The 18,920-nt window shown below is 48.6% G+C and overlaps 1 protein-coding gene across 1 annotated transcript in view; it reads right to left on the bottom strand.

The window, feature by feature from the left end:
• The window catches only part of LOC120398651 (fucolectin-like), a 42,795-nt gene extending 24,401 nt beyond the window's left edge, over positions 1 to 18,394 (bottom strand). The window contains exon 1 of the mRNA XM_039526207.1: positions 18,093 to 18,394. The gene's annotated coding sequence lies outside the window, so the exon portion shown is untranslated. The remainder of the gene's footprint in view (positions 1 to 18,092) is intronic.
• Positions 18,395 to 18,920: the final 526 nt, after the last annotated feature.

Raw genomic sequence — 18,920 nt, 5'->3', positions numbered from 1 at the left:
CATTCTCAGTCTTATTCTCTATCCCCTTTTTAATGATTCCTAACATCCTGTTTGCTTTTTTGACCACCTCTGCACACTGCGTGGACATCTTTAGAGAACTATCCACGATAACTCCAAGATCTTTTTCCTGACTCGTTGTAGCTAAATTAGCCCCCATCATGTTGTATGTATAGTTGGGGTTATTTTTTCCAATGTGCATTACTTTACATTTATCCACATTAAATTTCATTTGCCATTTTGTTGCCCAATCACTTAGTTTTGTGAGATCTTTTTGAAGTTCTTCACAATCTGCTTTGGTCTTAACTATCTTGAGTAGTTTAGTATCATCTGCAAGAAGCATACGTTCTTTATCTCGCTGTGTTATCCTCAGCAAAGTGATATTGTTCAGGGTAACCTGGTTGAAAATCAGGAATTTAAATAAGGGGGATGGCCATTTTCCTACTGGGTTCATGGACTGCAGCAGCTTAAAAAAAAATCCTTTCCTGCACGTAGCCAAGCAGGGGGAGGGGAGGGGAGGAGTGAAATGCCGATGATCTTTTTTGTGTTTGGTCACCGGCGATCTTCCCCAAGCTACCAGCCATGCAGTGGGTGGGGGGGGTGGGAAGGGTGTTGATTAGCAGGGAGCTAGCGTAGTATTAGCCATGCATTGGGGGAAGGGGTAAATCACTGCAGAAGCCGAAAGACAGTGGCTTACCATGGCCGCATGCACGCTGAATTCTGATGCCCGGACCTGTGTCTGTGAGATCTGTAACCCCAGAGCTGCAGGCACTCAGTATTAAGATGAAAAATGCGACCTTGTAGGGAAATCACATGTGCTATGTAAGGTGAATAGTGCTGTTCACTGTGAAAGAGTATAACCATTGTTCTGTAAAATGTATCTTTTTAAATACTTCTCTCCCTCATGCAGCTGCAAATTTTTCAAGCCTCCCTGCTCCATCCCAAAGGCTAGCCCAGATAAGGCGGAGGAAAAAGAAGACGCGAGATGAAATGTTCTTGATATTATGGAAGTTACACGCAAGGAAAGAGCTCATCTGAATGAGTGGAAGGACGTGGTATCAAATTACAGGAAAGATGCCAGTGAACATGAGGACAGGAGGGACACCCGAGATGAGAGGTGGCGGCAGGAAGACCGGCAGGAAAATCAGCGGTGGCGGGATGCAACTCTGGGGCTGCTGCGTGATCAAACTGACATGCTCCGGCGTCTGGTGGAGCTTCAGGAACGGCAGCAGGATCACAGAGTGCCGCTACAGTCCCTGTATAACCACCCTCAACCCTCACCATGTTCCACATCCTCCTCACCCAGACGTGTAAGAACGCGTGGGAGGAGGCTCCGTGCACCCGCCCACTCCACCCCCGTGGACAGCCCAACCAGAAGGCTGTCATTACTGTGAAATTTTTTTAATGGCCTTCTCCATCCCTCCTATCCTCCTCCCAAACCACACCCTTACTTCTCTCCCTCTTTTTATAATGAATTAATAAAGAATTCATGATTTTTATACTATAGTGACTTTATTTGCATAAGTAAGCTGTACTCGAAGGGGGAGGGTGAGTTGCTTACAGGGAATGAGTCAATCAAGGGGGGGTGGGTGTTCATCAACAAACACAGCAGTCACAGTGTACCCTGGCCATTGATGAAGCTCGTTTTCAAAGCTTCTCTGATGCGCACCGCTTCCTGGTGTGCTCTTCTAATCTCCCTGGTGTCTGGCTGCGCGTAATCAGCGGCCAGATGATTTGCCTCAGCCTCCCACCCCGCCATAAAGGTCTCCCCCTTACTCTCACAGAGATTGTGGAGAATACAGCAAGCAGCAATAACATAGAGGACATTGGTTTGGCTGAGGTCTGAGCGAGTCAGTAATGTGCGCCAGCGCGCCTTTAAACGGCCAAATGCACATTCTACCACCATTCTGCACTTGCTCAGCCTGTAGTTGAACAGATCCTGACCACTGTCCAGGCTGCCTGTGTATGGCTTCATAAGCCATGGCATCAAGGGGTAGGCTGGGTCCCCCAGGATAACGACAGGCATTTTAACATCCCCAACTATTATTTTCTGGTCTGGGAAGTAATTCCCTTGCTGCAGCCGTTTAAACAGAGTAGTGCTTCTGAAGACGCGAGCATCATGAACCCTCCCTGGCCATCCCACGTGGATGTTGGTGAAACGTCCCTTGTGATCCACCAGTGCTTGCAGCACCATTGAAAAGTACCCCTTCCGGTTTACGTACTGGGTGCCCTGGCACTCCGGTGCCAAGATAGGGATATGGGTTCCATCTATCGCCCCCCCACAGTTAGGGAATCCCAGTGCAGCAAAGCTATCCACTATGGCCTGCACATTTCCCAGAGTTACAACCTTTCGTAGCAGCAGCTTAGTGATTGCTTTGGCTACTTGCATCACAGCAGCCCCCACAGTAGATTTTCCAACTCCAAATTGATTCCCGACTGACCGGTAGCTGTCTGGCGTTGCAAGCTTCCACAGGGCTATCGCCACTCGCTTCTCTACTGTGAGGGCTGCTCTCATCTTGGTATTATGGCGTTTCAGGGCAGGGGCAAGCAAGTCACAAAGTTCCATGAAAGTGTCCTTACGCATGCGAAAGTTTCGCAGCCACTGTGAATCGTCCCACACCTGCAACACAATGCGGTCCCACCAGTCAGTGCTTGTTTCCTGAGCCCAAAATCGGTGTTCAATGGATAGAATCTGCCCCATTACCATCAGGACCTCCAAAGCGCAGGGGCCTGCGGTTTGAGAGAATTCTGTGTCCACGTCCTCATCACTGTCATCGTCGCGCTGCCGTATCCGCCTCCTCCTCGCCTCGGTTTGAAGGTCCTGGTTCACCATATACTGCACGAGAGTGCGCGAGGTGTTTAAAACATTCACGATTGCGGTATTGAGCTGAGCAGGGTCCATGCTTGCTGTGTTATGGTGTCTGCACAGTTCACCCAGAAAAAAAGGCGTGAAACGGTTGTCTGCTGCTTTCAGGGAGGGAGGGGTGAGGCTGTACCCAGAACCACCCGTGGCAATGATTTTTTTCCCCATTAGCCACTGGGAACTCAACCCAGAATTCCAAGGGGCGGGGGAGGCTGCGGGAACTATGGGATAGCTACGGAATAGCTACCCACAGTGCAACGCTCCAGAAATCGAAGCTAGCCTCGGACCATGGACGCACACCACTGAATTAATGTGCTTAGTGTGGCCGCGTGCATTCGATTTTATACAATCTGTTTTACTAAACCGGTTTCTGTAAATTTGGAATAATCCCGTAGTGTAAACGTACCCTAAATGTAACGTCCTTGTGGGAGGGAAAATACCAAAGAAGCCCACTGCAGTAGCATTTAACTTCAGAAAGGGGAACCACACAGGAGGAAACCAGTGAAACGAAAACTAAAAGAAAGTCACAAAAGAGAAATCTCTGCAAGCTGTATGAAAACCGTTTAAGAACAACATAATAAAGGCTCAAATTAAATGTATACCCCAAGTTAAAAAACATAGTAAGAGAACCAAAAATGTACCACCATGGCTGAACAACAAAGTAAAAGTAGCAGTTAGAGGCAAAAAGGCACCCTTTAAAAATCAGAAGGTAAATCTTACTGGAAAAAATAGAAAGGAGCCTAAATTCTGGCAAATCAGATGTAAAGTATGATTAAGCAGACCAAAAAAGAATTTGAAGAGCAACCAGCAAAAGACACAAAAGCTAACAAATTCAACAGTAATAAGTCACCAGGACCAGGCTGTATTCACCCAAGAGTCCTGAAAAAACTCATGTATGAAATTGCGCAACTACTAACTGTGATATGTAGCCTATCACTTAAATCAGCCTCTGTACCAGATGACTGGAGGGTAGCTAATGGGATGCCAATTTTTAAAAAAGGCTCCGGAGGTGATCCTGGCAATTACAGGCTGCTAAGCCTAACTTCAGTAGGCAAACTGGTTGAAACTACATTAATGAGCAGAATTATCAAACACAAACACAATATGCCATTTCTGCCAGGGTCTAAACAATGACATAAAGGACGAGTTGGCCTGGATTGACAGTTCAAATGAAGCCAAGAAAAAAGAAAGTACAAGTTCATCCCCAGCCTAGTCTGGTTCCATTCCAGCCTCTGCCCTGGTGACCCCAGGGCCACAGCCCACGCACATCGAGACAACACAAGATGCCTAATGGATTGGGAGAAGGCGTATTGGTGATGGAACGGCCTTTGCTTGCACTTTGGTGGGTAACACCATCTTGCAACCCAATGTCCCTTGAAATCCAGATCTGAAGTAGATCCAGAGAACTACCAGAAACTCCCCTGTCCAGCCCCATTAGAGGGGTCATGGCTGGATGTAATTACAGAATTGAGCTTCCCGAACAGATCTTGTCTCTGCCTACATGCATTTTAACAGCTGTGGTCTGTTGCCATCCCCACCTGCAAGTCTTGTTCCACCTCTGCATCTTGTCCACACCTGAGGTTAACAGCACCCAGCATGGTCACTTTGAATACCTCTGCATCTGAAGAAGTGGGTATTCACCCACGAAAGCTCATGCTGCAGAACGTCTGTTAGTCTATAAGGTGCCACAGGATTCTTTGTTGCTTTTGAATACCTCATCATGCCATTTGGTCTTTCCAACTCATTCCAGCTCTTTGTTAATGACATCTTTAGGGGTGGTTTGTGCCAGTTTATAGTAATCTACTTAGATGACATCCTCATCTTCATGGAAAACTAAGCTCCTCATGACCAACACATCCATTTGGTACTTGAACATTTTCGTTTGAATGGCCTGTACAAGAAAGCCAAGAAGAGTGAGTTCCCCTACACTTCAGTTGACTTTTCAAGGCTATATCATATCCCCCAATAGGATAAGTATGGAGTCACATGGCCTCCCAGATTTCTGCCAGGGTTTGCCAGCTGGCACCCGTTCCTGTGCAACAACTCCTGGAGCTGGTGAGCTGCAAGCTGCAGCCTTGGGGAGAAGCAGCAGCAAACAGCTGGGAGCTGCACAGAAGGGCCACTGAGGGTAAGGGTAGGGTGACTCAAGCTGGTTGGAGGGAGCAACCTTTAGATTGTGCCCCCCAACTAACAGCAGGTACCAGTTGTCTCTGGGGGCACTCACCTCTCGTGAGTGTCAGCTGGGTGTGATGCTTCAGTCTTTTTTCTCCTGATGCCGCTGAAGGTTGTTATCCTCACGAGGCAGGTCTTCAGTGGCTCAGGTCTCCGGGGTAGCAAAAGTCCCACACTAACTACCCTCACCAGGCTCTTCAGCCCAGTCTCTGGGCCCGTTAAATCCTGCCCTTTTCTCAGCCTTCTAGATTTGCCTTATCCCCTTCTTGGGACTTAGGCCACTTTGCCAGTGGTCGGTGGGGTAACCTGGGCTTACCCACGACGCTGGGTCCCAACCCAGGGACCTTGTAAAGAACAACCCCATACCACTGCCTCGTTTGCTGCTGCTCTTCCCTGGGCCTTTTCCCACATAGCTCATTTCTCTTCACCCTACCTCAGGGCTGAAGTTCTCAGATCCTCTTCCTCCTTGCTGAGTGCCAATGCCACCAAAACCTGCCCTCTTGTTCTCCCTCGAGCTCCTGTTACCAGCAGGGAGCCCCCTTCCTTTCCCCTGTCATCTCAGCCAGGAACTGACCTGCTCAGGCCCTGCACCTCCTTTTATCTGAGACATCTGGGCTATGACTGGCTGCTTCTGTGTAGCCTTTTCTAGGCTCGACTGGAGCTGAGACACTGGTATATTTCAGTCCTCTCAAAAGCTGGTGAAGCATTTGTCAGTGCCAGACCTCTGGCTGGACTAGGCTTGTGTGGCCTTAATAAAGATGAACAGTCCTCCCAAGGGTAGGCTATTGTGGACTTAGAATTCCCTGAAGAGGTCATTGGGTTTAAGACAGGGGTTCTCAAACTGGGGGTCGGGACCCCTGAGGGGGTCACGAGCTGTCAGCCTCCATCCCAAACCCCACTTTGCCTCCAGCATTTATAATAGTGTTAAATATATTAAAAAGTGTTTTTCATTTATAAGGGGGGGGGGGTCGCACTCAGAGACTTGGTATGTGAAAGGGGTCACCAGTGCAAAAGTTTGAGAACCCCTGGTTTAAGAGAAGAAATGATCCTGCAGCCGTGGTTTGCCCTGTCCCTAAAGGCGTTGTCTGTGTGAGAGAGAGACCAATTCCAGCCTTTTCAACATATTCCCTAATTACTGCAAGCAGCGGGGCAATGTCTGAGGATCCAGTCACTACGTGCAGCAACCTATGAAACAGAGAACACTTAAAAGAAGATATCTGAGTTCCCAATAGGAGCATGCAGGTGTGCCAGCAAAACCCCTCTGCTGTGAAGTGCTAGGACTGAGAAAAAACTGCTCATCCTAAGTATCTGCCTGAAAGACAGTCAAAAGTCAGCAATGATGATGGAGTGTTGATCTGCAGCACAGTCATAGCTTTGCTTGCAAGGAACAAAGAAAAGGTGTGTGACGGTGCTGCCCCTGGGAGCCAGCTGAGGTCACTCAATTAGGTTGAACTGCAAACAGAACAGGGCAGACAAACCCCAAAAGCTGGTGGATATTCCGATACTTAGATTTACCAAACCAGCCAGCACAGAACAGCTTCTGTAGTATCTCACTGGTTACTCAGAAGTCCAGACAATGCAGTTCCTTTAAAGTACCCAGCCTCAGGCCTCCATCCAGAAACACATGTCAAACATATGATAAGAAATTCTGAAAATCTTATTTCATCATATAAAAGAAAAGGTTCTTCCAATCCCAAAGGACCAAGCCCCAGACCAAATGATAACTTAGATCTTACCCAAAATACACACTTATAGTCAATTCTTATTAACGAACTATAATTTATTAAAAAAGAAAAGAGAGTGCATTGGTTGAAAGATCAATATACATACAGGCTTGAGGTCAATTTCTTGAGGTCCAGATACATAGCAGAGATGAGCTTGTAGTTGCCAAAAGTCCTTTTAGAAATAGTCCCTAGGTTGTAGTCCACTGTCCATATTCAGGGTGACTCCAGTCAGTGACTGGGGATCTCAATCCTTATGGCTTAAGGTTTCCCCTCTTGAAACTCAGAGCAGATCTGAGATGAAGAAGGATCGTGTCCCAGGATTTTTATACATTTCCTGCAGTCTTTTGGCCTGAGAAAACAATAGGCTTAACTCCTTCTCCCAAACATCCTGGCAATTAGCACAGGGTAATTTAACCATTAAACAGTTCAGATACAGGTTACCACAACCTTGAAAGAGACACATAGACAATGATATATTTGACTCAAGTGTTTTCCTGAATATTAATACCCCTTTTTTGATCATTGAATTAAAAATATAGCAATAGACAAGACTTGTTTGCTTACATCACAAGACCTGAGCAAACATCTACCCTTCTTTCTCTAACAATGCCGGCTGCATTTCAAAGCTCTATTCATTTACGATCTTCCTAACCAGTTTCTAAAGTTCGGTAGTGGGTCAGGTCAGTCTGTGAGGTAATTAACTCTTTCTGGACCTGTCTGTCACCTTTCAATGAGATATTATATTACATTCATAACGTCACAAGGTGTCTGCCAGTCATTAATGGTATAGTCTCACTACAGCAATGTGAGTTATGTCAGACAATAGCAGAGCTATCTGAGGAGGAGACCATTCTAAAACTCCTGTGTGAAGCCCAGGCCTCACCGATCGACCATTAAGGTTTGACTTTGGAGATTCACTATTGTAGGAGGAGTGGAAGGATCATCTGAAGAAGCTCAGAGAGACACAAAGCGTTCTCCCCCTCTAGGACTGGGTATAACTCTGGCTGATGGAATAAGAACAGTCTTGCTAATTGGAATACAAGTTCGACTCCAATCCTCTGTACCTCTTCTGCCAGGTGGCTAGGGACACCATTCCTGCCCATCCTGGCTAATAGCCATTGTTGGACCTTTCTTCCATTAATCTATCTAGCTCCCTTTTGAACCCCGTTATAGTATTGGCCTTCACAACACCCTCTGGCAAGGAGTTCCACAGATTGACACTGCGCTGCATGAAAAAATACTTTCTTGTGTTTGTTTTAAACCTGCTACCTATCCATTTCATTTGGTGGCCCCTTGTTCTTGTATTATGAGAAGGAGTAAATAACACTTCCTTATTTACTTTCTCTATACCTCTCATGATTTTATAGACCTCTATCATATCCCCCCTTAGACGCCTCTTTTCCAGGCAGAAAAGTCCCAGTCTTATTAATCTCTCCTCATACGGGAGCCATTCTATACCCCGAAACATTTTTGTTGCCCTTTTCTGAACCTTTTCCAGTCCCAATAGATCTTTTTTGAGATGGGGCAACCACACCTGCACGCAGTATCCAAGATGTGGGCGTACCATGGATTTATATAGAGGCAACATGATATTTTCTGTCTTATTATCTATCCCTTTCTTGATGATTCCCAACATTTTATTCACTTTTTTGACTGCTGCTGGTGCTACAAGTACTCCTGTTCTGATTTCAGAGAACTCTCCACAATGACTCCAAGATCTCTTTCTTGAGTGGTAACAGCTAAATCTTCCAAAAGTTCTATTATTTCCATCTGGAATGTTGCTTCGTCAGTGACTAAAGGGGGCTTCGGACAATCGGCTTCAGCACTAAAAGGGTCAATCAGAAATCTGATTTGAGGTCTTTTCCACTGCAAATCTTTACTCAAAACTGTCCTTAAGATCTTTAATCACGCTCGCATACCTAGCTGTGCTCTGTGTTAGGGGTTCTTCTGCATCTTCTTTTGATCTGGCTTGAAGTTGTGACATTGAGGGAAAGCGGGTCAGCTCTCCCTCAAGCATTTGTCTGTGAAACAACTGCAGTTTGTTCATGAACACAAATACGCTTTGCACTAGATCAGACAGCAACCGGAATTTTCCTTGTAAGTCCACGTTTAGTTTATCCAAATGCAGCATCATGTCTGCAAGAAATGCCAAGTCTAGAACCCACCCAGGATCTGTACGTTCGGAGTGTATTCTGTGCTTCTCCTCCATAAACAATTTTACTGGTTCCAGGAGCTCGAAAAAATGGGAAAGAACTTTACCTCTCGACAGCCATCAATCTGCACAGTGAAATGGCAAATCAGCAGGGGAGTCATCTTCATCCAGTTCTTCAATTAGATTTTGAAATTGTCTGTGACTGAGTGCATTTGAGAGAATGAATTTCACAATGTGTAAGACAGGTCTCATGACGTGATCAAATTTGAGATTTTTAGATACCAGTTGCTCCCAATGAATAATACAGTGAAATGTCCAAAATTCAGGAAAGCTCTTGTCAGACTTACAAAGCCCTACTAATCCATTCACAGATCCCCCACATGGATGGAGCCCTGTCCGTTGCACTGGCAGTGAGCTTCCGTAAAGGCAAGTGGCTTTTTGCAACTACCAACATCAACGCCTCCTTTAGATCTCATCCCTGAGTTCTGTCCCTTAGTGACACGTTATCAAGGAGTTCTTCCCTTACAACACAGTCGTCAGACACAGTGTAGACAAATACCGATAATAAGGTTTAACCTGTGCATGGCACGACTCATCCAAAACTTCACACTGCTGAAGTTGCGATTCGATGTCACTGTTAAGGTCGGAGATTCTGCATTCTATTGTGGGGCGGGAAAGCTGCAGGCCATAAATTTTCTTCTGTAGATTCTCGCTCTCTGGTGACAGGATTGAAATCACATCAGTGAGGCACATTTCTAAAGGCTCTCCTTTTTCGCACGGGCTGTGTGCCAGGCCACATAATAGGAGGCTACCGTTACAGTCTGCAATCGGTTGGCACATCTGGTGAAGAACTGGGTTTCTACACCCATTTGTTTTTTCAAAGTTTTCAGTTTTAAAGTGCGGAGTCCAGAACTTTGTGGGAATTCTTCATCCATATGCGCATGGCTAGAAGCGAAATGACGCTGCAAGTTTGAAGATTTGAACTTAGGGAGACACGTCTAGCAAAAAAAAAAAAAGCACTCCTGTTGGAAGCCTCGATTTTCATCTGTGTATTTTCTTTCCTGGTTGCACTTGCCGTCCATTGCTAGATGGTGTAAAAAAAAATTTTAATTAAAACTTTCCACACCAGCTAGTCACTGTGTGCTTTATTCAAGGAGATACTGGTGCAGCAGGCAGGAGGCACAGGGGAAGCAGGAGAGATGCTGATTGGGGGGGCTGCCAGTGGGCAGAAGATGCTGGGGGATGGTGGGTGCTGAGCACCCAGAGTCAGCTCCTAATAGGAGTTGCATATTATCTTCTGAAGCCACAGGTTGGCCACCCCAGTCTATATGGTTTATATTGTGACCTGATTCTCTGTGGGAGACGTCTGAAGGAGCTTGAAGAAAGTCTCCTGGAAGCGTTAGACCAGCTTGGAGCCTATGGACTAAGCCGTCAGCTGAGATACAGCCGTTCTGCATGTAAGCAGAGTCAGGATGAGCTTTACCCTGACATCTGGTGGTAAATTATGGGGAGTGCAGAAAGAAGTTTCGAGTATTCGCATTAGCATTTCAGTTATTTGCATTGGCACTTAGCATACCGCACAGCAGCCTGGGATGGTTATTTTCACAGCTCTGGGAGCCCCAATTTCATTGTTATTGGGGCAGGAGCAATAAAATGTTGTCACCCCGATTAAGTAAATGAGGAACTACAAAACTGTCTTATGATAGAGGGTTCCATTATCAACTAAATAGCACTTGCTAGACAAGGGACATGGTTCCAAAACCCAGTCAAGGGAGAGAGGCTGGGGACAGAGATCTGTACTGGGTGGTGCAGGCTCTTTGTGTGAGCCAGAAGCACCAGTTCCACCTATGCCTCTCTCCACTGAGGAATGTCAGAGTTAATGTTTGATTCCCTTAAGAGTCTAGATACAGGTTACTGAGCTGAACTCACTGGCACTGGGGCTCCCCTACTATGAGCTGGAATCACTAAGAGCTGAAATCACTGAAGAGCTGGACTTGCTGAGCTGAGAGCACTGAGTACTGTGCTAATGAGTGGGAGAGCCTGAAGCAATACCGTGGAGCAGAGCAGCTGGCAGAGCAGAGTGGAGCACTTTGTGCAGCCACTGGGTGAGTGGAGCTGAGCAGCTCGCGAGGAAGGCTGGAGTGGATCACAGGACAGCTGGTGGACCAGAGCAGCTGGCAGAGCGGAGCAGCCCACAGAGCAAGCGGAGCTGAGCTGTTTGCGGGGACGACTAGTGGAAGCAGAACCCCATGAAGAGGCAGGGCAGTTGGCCCCAAACCACGTAAGGTGCCCCTTTCTACCCAGGCTGCGGGGGACCTCTGCAGAGAGACTTTTGAGCTCTGGGGCTGCACTGACCCGGGGCAGAGACTTTTGGATTGTGGGACTTTTGGGACTGTGGGTGATTTGGGGGTTGCTGGACTCAAGGGCCCAGAAAGAAGGACCTGGCCCAATTTGATGGGGTGGGTCTTTGCTCACGGTTTGACCTATGAACTCTAGCTGAGGTATTTTCTCAATTTAATGCTTGTTGTTTCTCATGTTATTAAACCTTTTCTGCTACACCAAGACTCTGTGCTTGCGAGAGGGGAAGTATTGCCTCCTCGAGGTGCCCAGGGGTGTGTGCATAGGCGGCAGGTTTGTATAATTTTTGGTGGGGCCCAAAATGGCGGTGCCACCCCGCTCCCGCCCTGTAAGCCAATATAAAATGAAGCTACAACGCATCAGTGCCACAAGATTACAAGGGTCAATTAAAAGTGGAAAGTCAGAAGCAGCACTTGCCTACTTCAATATACAGTATTATATTTTGTTGCACCTGTTGTGATGAAGTGGGAATGTTCTTAATATTTTCTCTGAATACTGTGTGGGTGCCTCAGTTTCCCCTGCAAGATGCCAACTGAAGGTGTTGGGGACAAAGAGATCAGGTGGCCTCCTTGTCCAGAAGAGACACAGAGGCCAGAGGAGGGAGTGTCAGTTTGGAGCTGGCTGGGGAAATGGGGAGAGACTCAGAACTTGGTTCTGGGCTCCCCACCCCGCAAGATGGACCTGACCGAGGGGTTCTGTTTTCTGTACCAACAAGCTCTGTTTAAACTGTGTTCCCGTCATCTAATAAACCTTCTGTTTTACAGTCTGGCTGAGAGTCACATCTGACTGTGGAGTTGGGGTGCAGGGACCTCTGGCTGCCCCAGGACCCCGCCTGGGCGGACTCACTGCGGAAAGCGCATGGTGTGGAAGGGCATGCTGAATGCTCCGAGGCCAGATCCAGGAAGGTGTAAGCTTCTTGCCCTGGAGACAGTCTGCTCAGAGAGGAGGCTCCCCCAGAGTCCTGACTGGCTTTGAAGGAGTGGTTCCAGAGCATCCCAGCATCCCCTTCCACCCCATGCACTTCCCAGAAGTCCACACAGGCACTAACACTCCCTCCTCTGGCCTTTGTCAAGAAGGCTAACAGCATTTTGGGCTGTATAAGTAGGGGCATTGCCAGCAGATCGAGGGACATGATCATTCTCCTCTATTCAACATTGGTGAGGCCTCATCTAGAGTACTACATGCAGTTTGGGGCCCCACATTGCAAGAAGGATGTGGAAAAATTGGAAAATCCAGTGGAGGGCAACAAAAATGATTAGGGGGCTGGAGCACATGACTTCTGAGGAGAGGCTGAGGGAACTGGGATGGTTTAGTCTGCAGAAGAGAAGAATGAGGGGGGATTTGATAGCTGCTTTCAACTACCTGATAGGGGGTTACAAAGAGGATGGATCTAGACTGTTCTCAGTGGTAGCAGAGGACAGAACAAGGAGTAATGGTCTCAAGTTGCAGTGGGGGAGGTTTAGGTTGGATATTAAGAACAACTTTTTCACTAGGTGGGTGGTGAAGCACTGGAATGGGTTACCTAGGGAGGTGGTGGAATCTCCTTCCTTAGAGGTTTTTAAGGCCCGGCTTGACAAAGCCCTGGCTGGGATGATTTAGTTGGGAATTGGTCCTGCTTTGAGCATGAGGTTGGACTAGATGACCTCCTGAGGCCCCTTCCAACCCTGATATTCTATGATATTCTAAACTGACCACCAAATTTAAGTTGCGTGTTTTTCCGGTCAGGTGAGGACTCTGGGGCAGGGCTGGGGATAAGGAACTTGGGGTGCAGACAGGCTGCCCCAGGGCTAGGGCCAAAGAGGACTCCCCTCCACCCTCCCTGGCAGCAGCAAGCTCCAGGGGAGGGATCCCTCCTCTCCCCCGCAGTTCACTGCACATGCTCCTAGGTCCCTCTCAGGTCCAGAAAGCCCACTCACCTCCCCTATGGTGGGTACCGAGGGGGGAGGTTGCCATCAGGTGTGGCCTCCCCTGCTGCCACCCCTCACCATAGCCTCACTGGGGATGGGGCTGCCCCTTGCCCAGCATGGTGCAGGAGTGGGGACTGCAGGGTGGTAGCTGGGAAGGGGCACAGTATCACAAAATTCATCTAAGCCCCAGCTGCACAGGTCTAGGAAGCTCCCCTCCCCAGTGGTGTAGCCAGGTTCTAACATCAGGGGGAGCGAACACGTAAAAAAAGATGCCAGCCAACATATCCAATTACTAATCAGGTAGTTCTATAACAGGCTGCCCTGGACCCCATCACCCCCTGAAGCACAAGGTAGGGGTAGGCACCACCATGTTGTGCAACAAACACTTGACAAAATTACTGGACTTAGTGATGGACAATGCGGGCAGGTGGGTATTATGTCATTCAGTCATTCAACCCATAAAATTGCACACATTTTGCCTCAGTGAAATTAAATATCCAGAGAATTACTGGGCCTGTGATGATGACCAGGGCTTGCTCACCTGTGGCTCCCCCTCCCTGTGCTGTGGAGGCACAGCCAGGCAGGTGCAGCTCCCGTGGGCCCTGATAGCCACTAGACTGGGAGCCTCCCGGCCAATGGAATGGGCTGGGCTGGGGGGCGGAAGGCAAAGGGGGAGATTGTAGGGAGCTTTGGAGGAGGGGAGGGTTAGGGTTAGGGTCTGCTCTGCGGGGGGTGTTGCTATAGTCCCCTCAGGAAGCTCCCCCCATCCTGTGTATTTTATACCAGCCCCAGGGTGCCCATTGCTGCTCCTTTCCCCGCCCACGGCTCCATCTGTCTGTCCCCACAACCCCCCAGCTGTGTCCGTCTGTCTGTCCTCACAACCCCCCTGGCTGTGTCCTTGTGTCTGTCTGTCCCACAACCCCCGGCTGTGTCTGTCTGTCTGTCCCCCCCCCCTCCGCTGTGTGTGTCTGTCCCACAACCCCAGCTGTGTCCGTCTGTCTGTCCTCACAACCCCATGGCTGTGTCCTTGTGTCTGTCTGTCCCACAACCCCCGGCTGTGTCTGTCTGTCTGTCCCCACCCCACCCCTGCTGTGTGTGTCTGTCCCACAACCCCCCAGCTGTGTCTGGCTGGCTGCCCCCACCAGCCCTGGCTGTGTCTGTTTGTCCCCACCAAACCCCCCTCCCCGGCTGTGTCTCTGGCTCAGGCTGCCCCCACAGCCCACCAGCTGAGTGTGTCTGACAGGCACAGACCCTGCTGCTGCTCTGCTCAGGGCTCAGCCGCTGCCGGTGGCTGGCTCCCCCTCCCTGCTGTGGAGGTGCGGCCAGGCAGCTCCGGCACCGCCCCAGGCAGCTCCCATTGGCTGGGGTTCCTGGCCAATGGGCTGTGAGCCCAGTCGCTGCTGGGGCCTCTCCCAGGAGCTGCCGCTGCGGTGAGAGCGCCCGGCACTGCAACGCGGGGACCCCCGAAGCACAGGGCCTGGGGCCCAAACATTGGTGAAGCTGGGCCCAGCTTCAGGATTATTGGTGGGGCCTGGGCTCCACGGGCCCATAGAACTCGCCGCCTATGGGTGAGTGTAAGATTTTCCCAGGTCACTGGGTGGGGGCTCGAGCTGGTTTTGCATTATGTTGTGGGGAAGGGACCCCTATGTATTGACCCGGCCCTTGCTGCTATTGTTTCGGCCCGGCAGAAGGGTTACACGCAGAATGTCCATCATGTCGTTGGGACATAGTATCACAGGAGGGTGTAAGTACAGCCCCTGATAAAGCAGAGGCTCTTGCTACATGGCCATGCCTGTGAAATGACAAACAGCTCAAGCCCTTGCTAGGATATGGCTGATGCAATAAGAACGAACTCCCTAATTTGAGTATCAGAGGGGTAGCCGTGTTAGTCTGGTTCTGTAGAAGCAGCAAAGAATCCTGTGGCACCTTATAGACTAACAGATGTTTTGTAGCATGAGCTTTCGTGGGTGAACACCCACTTCTTCGGATGCAAGCAGTGGAAATTTCCAGGGGCAGGTGTGTATATATAAGCAAGCAAGAAGCAAGCTAGAGATAACGAGGTTAGATCAATCAGGGAGGATGGGGCCCTGTTCCAGCAGCTGAGGTGTGAAAACCAAGGGAGGAGAAACTGGTTCTGTAATTGGCAAGCCATTCACAGTCTTTGTTTAGTCCTAAACTGATGGTGTTAAATTTGCAGATGAACTGGAGCTCAGCAGTTTCTCTCTGGAGTCTGGTCCTAAAGTTTTTTTGCTGGAGGATGGCCACCTTAAAATCGGCTATTGTGTGGACAGGGAGGTTGAAGTGTTCTCCTACAGGTTTTTGTATATTGCCATTCCTAATGTCTGATTTGTGTCCATTTATCCTTTTCCTTAGAGACTGTCCAGTTTGGCCGATGTACATAGCAGAGGGGCATTGCTGGCATATGATGGCATATATTACATTGGTGGACGTGCAGGTGAATGAACCGGTGATGGTGTGGCTGATCTGGTTAGGTCCTGTGATGGTGTTGCTGGTGTAGATATGTGGGCAGAGTTGGCATCGAGGTTTGTTGCATGGGTTGGTTCCTGAGCTAGAGTTACTATGGTGCGGTGTGCAGTTGCTGGTGAGAATATGCTTCAGGTTGGCAGGTTGTCTGTGGGCGAGGACTGGCCTGCCACCCAAGGCCTGTGAAAGTGTGGGGTCATTGTCCAGGATGGGTTGTAGATCCCTGATGATGCGTTGGAGGGGTTTTAGCTGGGGACTGTATGTGATGGCCAGTGGAGTCCTGTTGGTTTCTTTCTTGGGCTTGTCTTGCAGTAGGAGGCTTCTGGGTACACATCTGGCTCTGTTGATCTGTTTCCTTATTTCCTCATGTGGGTACTGTAGTCTTGAGAATGCTTGGTGGAGATTTTCTAAGTGTTGGTCTCTGTCTGCGGGGTTAGAGCAGATACGGTTGTACCTCAGTGCTTGGCTGTAGACAATGGATCTTGTGGTGTGCCCGGGATGGAAGCTGGAGGCATGAAGGTAGGCATAGCGGTCGGTAGGTTTTCGGTATAGGGTGGTGTTAATGTGACCACCACTTATTTGCACCGTGGTGTCTAGGAAGTGGACCTCCCGTGTAGATAGGTCCAGGCTGAGGTTGATGGAGGGGTGGAAGCTGTTGAAATCGTGGTGGAATTTTTCCAGAGTCTCCTTCCCATGGGTCCAGATGATGAAGATGTCATCAATGTAGCGTAGGTAGAGAAGGGGCGTGAGTGGACGGGAGCTGAGGAAGCGTTGTTCCAGGTCAGCCATAAAAATATTGGCATATTGTGGGGCCATGCGGGTGCCATAAGCGGTGCCACTGATCTGGAGATATATATTGTCATTAAATTTGAAATAGTTGTGTGTGAGGATAAAGGCACAGAGCTCAGCAACCAGTTGTGCTGTGGCATCATCAGGGAATGATGATCATCCCTGATGATGCCACAGCACAAATGGTTGCTGAGCTTTGTGCCTTTATCCTCACACACAACTATTTCAAATTTAATGACAATATATATCTCCAGATCAGTGGCACCGCTATGGTCACAGACAGAGACCAACACTTAGAAAATCTCCACCAAGCATTCTCAAGACTACAGTACCCACATGAGGAAATAAGGAAACAGATCAACAGAGCCAGATGTGTACCCAGAAGCCTCCTACTGCAAGACAAGCCCAAGAAAGAAACCAACAGGACTCCACTGGCCATCACATACAGTCCCCAGCTAAAACCCCTCCAACGCATCATCAGGGATCTACAACCCATCCTGGACAATGACCCCACACTTTCACAGGCCTTGGGTGGCAGGCCAGTCCTCGCCCACAGACAACCTGCCAACCTGAAGCATATTCTCACCAGCAACTGCACACCGCACCATAGTAACTCTAGCTCAGGAACCAACCCATGCAACAAACCTCGATGCCAACTCTGCCCACATATCTAACACCAGCAACACCATCACAGGACCTAACCAGATCAGCCACACCATCACCGGTTCATTCACCTGCACGTCCACCAATGTAATATATGCCATCATATGCCAGCAATGCCCCTCTGCTATGTACATCGGCCAAACTGGACAGTCTCTAAGGAAAAGGATAAATGGACACAAATCAGACATTAGGAATGGCAATATACAAAAACCTGTAGGAGAACACTTCAACCTCCCTGGCCACACAATAGCAGATTTTAAGGTGGCAATCCTCCAGCAAAAAAACTTTAGGACCAGACTCCAGAGAGAAACTGCTGAGCTCCAGTTCATCTTCAAATTTAACACCATCAGTTTAGGACTAAACAAAGACTGTGAATGGCTTGCCAATTACAGAACCAGTTTCTCCTCCCTTGGTTTTCACACCTCAGCTGCTGGAACAGGGCCCCATCCTCCCTGATTGATCTAACCTCGTTATCTCTAGCTTGCTTCTTGCTTGCTTATATATACACACCTGCCCCTGGAAATTTCCACTGCTTGCATCCGAAGAAGTGGGTGTTCACCCACGAAAGCTCATGCTACAAAACATCTGTTAGTCTATAAGGTGCCACAGGATTCTTTGCTGCTTCCCTAATTTGAATACAAGTTCGACTCCGATCCTCTGTACCCCTTCTGCCAGATGGCAAACACAGCAATAAGTGGGTGAATACATGGAGTGTCCCTCTTGACAAACAACTAAACCCACTCAAGGTCCCATCCAGATTTCTAGGGAAATGAAACAGCCTCCCTCAGTGCCCTGAGCATACAGAACTTCACCACTTAACAAGCTGCCTGAGACTTTGTGCAAACAATGAACTCTTTATCAGGGGAAGGAGAACAGGCCAACATGCAATAACACAGTCATTAGATACACAAATAAAGGGTAAAATGCCTGCCCTGCCCTCCAGTAATTCTGGCAGCCGTCCATCTAACTCCCTTCCCACGTACCTGTGAGAAGGTCTCCCTGGTGAGAGCCCCTTGGCCACACCACCTCGCTTATCCACCAAGCCCTGCTCATGGTTGACATCAGGGAGTAGCAGTCATCCAAATGCCTGTTTGCAGCTCTGTCTCCAGTCCCAAGGCAGCTGCTTGTCCAGAGGCGCCACCACCTAACCCAGCTCAGTGACTCAGCTGTATTAAGAAGCCGACTGGGTAGGGAGGGCCTCACCAGTGTCCACCCCCCATTCCTGCAGTGGCTGTCCTCTGTGTTCTTTCTTCCTATAAAGTCTCCTGCAACAACCATTGCAGCAAAGTCCTCACTCCTTGTTATCTCTCACAGCACTGTTGTGTATTTGGTTGTCATGGTTTTTGTTCCTATGACAACTGAGTTAGATTATTAGGGGATAGCCCGGCCGGCTTCGGCCGGTTGGGTGAGCTCTGTGTCTGTAAATAAAATGGTAGTTTTGTTAGCTGTCTGCTGTCTGGCCTCAAGTGATTTCTTCCTAAACCGACTGCCCCCAAGGATATAACAAGTGGCGACGATGGATGGGATTCTGGTGCTGCTCCAGTAACAGAAGGAAGTAGAAGTCAAGGTAAAGAACAAACAAAGAAAAATACTGCTTGTTTGCACTGACTGTGAAAGTGAAACTAAAATCATGGCTACTCTGACTAGGCCACTGGAACTTTTTGATGAGAATATAGAGCAGTGACATGTGTATACTGAGCGTTTTGAGCTTTTTGTTATTGCAAATGACATTACAGAAGCGAAGAAGGTGCCAATATTCTTAAGTGTTGTAGGGGCTAAAACCTACTCTCTGCTACGCAGCTTACTACACC

The sequence above is a fragment of the Mauremys reevesii genome, linkage group 2 (assembly GCF_016161935.1).
Source record: "Mauremys reevesii isolate NIE-2019 linkage group 2, ASM1616193v1, whole genome shotgun sequence".
NCBI classification, from domain to species: Eukaryota; Metazoa; Chordata; order Testudines; family Geoemydidae; genus Mauremys; species Mauremys reevesii.
This window is presented reverse-complemented; position numbering and strand designations above follow the sequence as displayed.